Genomic DNA, 6,437 nt, shown 5'->3' on the forward strand with positions numbered 1-6,437 from the left:
TACGAAACGATGTCACCTGTGCGCTACCCCCTCTTCTGGGTGGCCTCGGACCTCCAAGGTGGTCTTCCGTCTTCGTCCTGGCCGCCTCCTTGAGATGGTGGGATGTGTCGCACATTAAACTACCTACCGCAGCCGCCGATACTAAAAATTCTTAGACAACTTTACAAAAAGAAATGCTACGCGAAACGCGACGACAAAAATCTCCGCGTTTTCGCCCGAAAATCGCAATAAGCGTCGGCACGCCCGCCCTCCGCGTCGGGAGGACACAGGACAAATTTGCCGCGCTACTTTGGCCAGGTCGAATGACCCTTATGACGGACGGTGAAAAAACGTCACGTCACAATACATATGTAATGATTTTTTCTGAGAGGAGCACGCACACTTGAAACCTTTTTTTTTACCTTTTTTTAAAAAGGTAAATTTGTTATGATATCACGCATTTTGTAGTATATATTAAAGAGAAATATCGCGATAAGATATCGTGATGAGATATTGCGCGATGACCGCACTATTCATATAGACCTATAGACAGTGGCGTAACTATAGGGGGGCATGGAGGGGGGCGGCTGCCCCACGCATACAGGACAGCCGTCCCCACTGCCGGACGAATACAAAACTTCGTATGCTTTATACTGATTTGTTATATTTTTATACGGGTGATTTTCAAAGAAAGTGCAAAATATTTGAAAAATCTTGTTACCTTCTTTATGATATTGTTACGCTCGCGCGACCGATTTACGAGATCGGGCTCGCAGTCGCACACACGCTCTCCCGAATCGCCGAAACGAACAACACGAATGTTAAGAAGAAAAACAAGAAGCATTTATTAATGAAGAACACAGAACAGAACGTCGCGAAAGATATTAAATGGTGCAATCAAGAGATATATCCGAATGCACCGACATCCAAATCTGACGATCTTCGTGTCAAACAAAACGAATGGTCGTCTCGGCAACGCGTACTCTTCACTACACCGGGCGTCGGCAAAACACGGACATAACACTGCCTCCTTTCTTTAAGATTGTCATCTCGATAATCACGGCTTTTTCGAGGCTTTTAGTTCCGGCATCTCGAAGAGTTTCAGAGCCCTCGACCAGCTCCTGCTCCTTATTGTGCTGCCGTTACAGTTTTTCAAAGCTATATTTAGTCCTCTTGGGGCTCAATTCTTCATACCTGAGACTTCCTTAGCCTTCTTCTCTTCTGAGCAGGACCCCTCTTCAGTTCCTCCTTGGAGGATAGCTAATCCTCCGGAGGAACGGAACCCGCTTGGGCATCCTCTCATCTTCGCGAAGGAAACTCTAGGATCCTCTTCCCTTGAAGCCTTGAGTAATTGGTTCTTCTTTTTTCGGACAGGGGAGGGGGATCCGATTGTACCGCAGTACCTCTACCCCCAGTCTCTGCCTCGGCATTTGCCCACCGTCCTGCGGAAAAACTATGGTTCAAAAACCGCGGAGACGGAAGAGACGGTAAAAAAAAAAAAAAAACCTTTAATTTTCCTTTTGCCCGCCTCCGTCGTGAAGTCACCATTGATATTTTTGATTCTTGAGGATTACCAACAAACTCTCGTCGTAGCCGACGTAGTCCTCCGAGCCTCTTTTCTCCGTGTCGCTCGCACGAATTTGTCTCAAGATTTCCCCTCTCTTTTTCTCTTTTTCTCTGACTCTCGAACTCTGTAACTGAAAAAAAAAACTGCTTACAATTAGAAATTATCAAGAACATAGAAAACAGTATAAATAGATTGCCGCTTCATGTAAGGACTATAGGAATCGGTCTATACCTATTAATGAAAACGTGGCTTCATCAAATATTATACTAATAAATCTAACACTTAGACATTGTCACGCTTAACAAAGGCTACGTATCTTTTTGTCAAAAATAATCCGAACATCATTTTTATCAGAGCGGACAAGGGTAACATCACTGTAGTCCTTAATAAAGACGAATATATAGAGTGTCAACAACATGTTACAAGAAACAGGTACATACATGCCGGTGATTAGGGATCCAACATCGATTCTCGTAAGATACAGGTTTTATTTTAAAAAGTGGAAAAATAAATACATTTCTAGCAAAACATACAAAAACTTCATTGCAGTGATGGGACATTACTGAGAGCCTATGCATTTCCTAAAATACACAAAACAGGTTCACAATTTAGAATAATCATTTCATATGTAGACAGTCCTCTGTATTCATTAGGTGCGTTCCTACAAGATATGATTGGTCAATGTGTTCCCAAACCATTGGGAACACTGAGCCATATAGACAATAGTTTTATTATAGTAAAAAAATTAAAAGGAAAATCTATTGACGATGAACATGCATTGATATCATTAGACGCTGTCTCCTTGTTCACCAACATTCCTGTAGAATTGGCCATCGAATGTTAGGAGAAAAAATGGAAACATATTGCCAAAAGAACCAAAATTCCAAAAGAGAATTTATAATAGCTGTGCAATTGATCCTAGATTCGACTTTTTTCACCTTCGACAATAAAATCTATAAACAGACATTCGGCACTCCCATGGGCTCTCCACTGTCTCCCATCATGGCAGATTTGGTGCTTGAATATTTAGAAAATAAAGCGTTGGAGAGTTTGAGAATTGAATAACCTTTTTATGTTATATACGTGGACGACATTGCATTGGCAGTCCCGTATGATTCTGTTAATGAAGTTCTTGATACTTTCTAATCAATGTATTCAAGAATAAATTTCACACTAGAAGTTGGAGGGGAAAAATTGAATTTCCTTGATATAACACTAATAAAGAACGAACGTGTAATAGAATTTGATTGGTTTCACAAACCAACTTTTTTCGGTAGGTTCATCAATTTTCACTCTCTTCATCCGCTAACACAAAAGAAAGGGGTAATTATTGGAATATTAGATAGGGCTGTTTTGTTGTCACATTCAAAGTATCACTCAAAGACCATAGAATTTATAATCACTACTTTCTTGGAAAACGATTAGCCTCTGAATTCATATTCAGCGTCATGGTGTAATAAGAAAGGTGAACCATTTCGGTGGATATGCAGTGGACTGGTAGGAGCGGAGGGTATGTCAGCCAATCAGAGTTTGGTTAATTTTTTTGATTCAAAATGGCCAACGGAGCAGTCAGTCGTGCTGTAAGCATTATACAAGATAGAATAGAGTTATTCTGCAAGTTCTTTACAAGTTTCCTTATATGTAAACCTTTTTTCATCAAATGCATAGGAAAAGAAAGATAATTCAGGAAATATAATGTTATTTATACATGTTATTATTTTTTTCATGTTTACTTTATTTTATTAGCTTCGTAACTCGCGCCGGACGAATTGCCCAATCTCTGATTGGTCGAGATCTCGGCTCTCCGCCATTATGCGTATTGGTTCACCTTTCTTATTACACCATGTTCAGCTTCATTAAGTTAAGATTAAAACTTTTTATTCATAAAGACACATCAAAAAAGTGTAACAGTGATATGGAGGATGAAACTGCAAAAAAGAGTTGGTTCACGGTTTCTTATTTACCTGCAATTTCTGAGAAATTCAAAAACATAACGGGGATATGAATACGAATCTGTGTTATCGTAGCCTCAATAAATTAAATGGAATCATAAAAGACCATAAGGACAGACTTCCTTCAAGTTCCAACAAAAATGTCGTGTATAAAGTACGATGTTGAGACTGTGATGAAACCTACGTTGGACAAACAGGACGTCTGTTAAAAACGGGAATAAAAGAACACAGAAATGACATAAAAAAAACTCCCTGTGAAACTGTGATCACACAGCATAGGTTGGAACACAGCCATGAATCTGAACGGGAGAACGTAAAAATCTTAGATAAAGAAGGACAACTGAGTAGAAGGCTTATATCGGAAATGCTAAATATTTGATTGTAATCAAATAGTTTGAATTTACAATCAGGCACGAAGTTTTTACATCACTTCTATGTGAGCATTTTAGAGAGATTCAAATAGTGACGTTATATATACTCGCCTTTAAGTTGTTTGTTTATTACATTGATATAACGTATAGCTATGTATATTTCTATGGACGTGGCGCTTAGATTATAATTTTGACTGTCATTTCTTTTCTGACTTCCATGTGGATAACACATGTTACAATTATATATTTTATATTGTATATTTTATACTCAAATTAATAACGGAAATTGTGCGTTTTTTAATAGTACCTTTTATAATTTGATTTGCGCTCTGAATAACTGAATTATAATCTAGAAGGAGGGTGAATAAAATAAGCAGAATTCATTACATTGTTAATAATAATTATGCCTATTGTACTCTTTAGTTAGCCACTTGGCTAGGCAGCGAAGGGACAAAAATTGGACTATTCCCAATCAGACAGTAAGGAGATATTCATCCTCGGTCTCACATAGAGCATAATTTCAACTTTATCCAACAATTTTGTCGACACATGATAATGTTCTACGGATTTGTTGAAGATGGTTTGGAGTAAACCGAAACGTCCAAATAAGTCTGTATTGACAGTCATTGTACAATTTTTAATATATTATGTGAATATTATTTGACTATTATATAAATTGCGCACCAATTCCCGCGCTGTGTGACACTCTCTTTGTCCGTACATTATATTATTGTTTTCTTTTCTCCTCGTCTGTCGCTTGTTCGTCCTCGCATTGGTTCGTCTTTTCTGTCGTGTTTCCTCCACGTTTCAATGTCGCAGATTATATCGTGATTCTGATTTTTAAAATAAATTGAAAAATTTCTGCTGTCTGTTTTTTCGCTCTCGACGTCGCTCTTGCTCCAATTTTCTGAGGGAAGACTATCGTAGCTTGAACATCGTTGCTGCTATTTCGTATAGTTAGCCAGTGTTTCAATTTATAAGCGTTGCGTAAGGCACAATGTGATTCGACGTTGGTTCGAAATCCGTGATGCGTGCAACGTTGTTCACGACCTTCGAAATCTGATAGATTTTTGAAAGCCGGAGAAATTCTTTCCAGATTATATACATTTCTGGAAAGTAGATTACTCAGATAACGTGTCTTCTCTTGTCCTCGGCTATAGATATAGCGCGCATGTCGTGTAATTTCTCGCAAATGTATCTTAAAGTATTTAGGATTGACATCTCCGTCGAACCATTCGATTCCATGATAATTTCGTGTAAGCCAGTTGTTTTCTCGTTTTACTCTCTCAGGTAAATCGCCAAATGGATAAGATGGCATCATAATCCAGTGTCCAGTGATCGTCGCATTAATCGCAAGAACCACGACTTCTTTCGGAATAAAGTTTTCTTCAACATCGAGGAACCCTTGTATGTTGATGACTGTATCCATTATGATATTCAAATATCCGCTACTCTTTTTACGTCACGAAACATCAGCGTCGGTGTCACGAGCAAGACTGAAGCTTCTTTTTTTCGACGTCTTGCGTACATTTAGATAAGAAAAAAATATATAGTGGGGGGAAAATAATTTTCTCGCGAATGACATAGGACTAACCGGAAAAGTCGATAATGATTTGTAGTCGATTTCTAAAACATTATCAAACTCGGTATAGACATCTATACAATTAATAGTCACGGAAAGAGCTTTTTCGAATCTCACTTCTAATCTAAGCTACCGTGTTTCATGAGATTACAATGTCCTGCGCAATTAATGGATAGATCTGGAGTAAGATCGAAAGCGAAAAGATGTAACCGTTTGCGAAATCATCTCTACTTATAGGATTACCCTCGTTCAGAAAGCGAATGCCAGTTCCTGAGAATAAGGTGTGATAAGCTTCAACGTAGAGCGGCTCATCTTTTGAAAAATTTGGCTGTAACGGTCTACTGGGAATTTGCATGCCATCGACGTACAGCGAAAAGAAATTTATTCCGTAATTTTTAAAATTAAACGGGTTCAATTTTCTATTATCGTTAAACGCCTTGTTATCGACAAAGCCAACTATTATTCGTTTCGGCAGCTGTCCGAGTATTGCATTGTCTATCGATTCCCCCACGACGCCAGCATGTATCGTGAACGTTTTAACTTCGACTCTCGTAAGGGGATACTTGGCGATAGTTTTATTCAACTTTCTAGCGTATGCGATTAGCACACCGGGGCTTATTTTTGATATCGTTTTACTCTCCATAAGGCAAAATGAATCTTTCGAGCGTACGAGTCTCATTCTAACTTCCACTCCGTTAATTAAAAAAAATGTAACCTGATTGATAATGTCACAGTGAAGATGGCCTATGAGATCTAGCGCGCGATTTCCCTGAATGAATTGTGCGCGTCTCTTGAGAGCCGTATTTGAGGTTGATGTGTCTAACGTGTCGTCTATGTATTCCGGGATATCCGCGTCCCATAAGCAGGAGGTTATATAATATAATAAATTTTTGCGGGTGAATCATAATTTAATAACGCCTCGATACCCGTAAGCGTTGTTTGGCGGCGACACAAGCTTTTGATTGAAATATATAGATTTGGTTGAA

The sequence above is a fragment of the Mycetomoellerius zeteki genome, unplaced genomic scaffold, assembly GCF_001594055.1.
Source record: "Mycetomoellerius zeteki isolate Tzet28-1 unplaced genomic scaffold, Tzet1.0 scaffold32, whole genome shotgun sequence".
Classification (NCBI taxonomy): Eukaryota; Metazoa; Arthropoda; class Insecta; order Hymenoptera; family Formicidae; genus Mycetomoellerius; species Mycetomoellerius zeteki.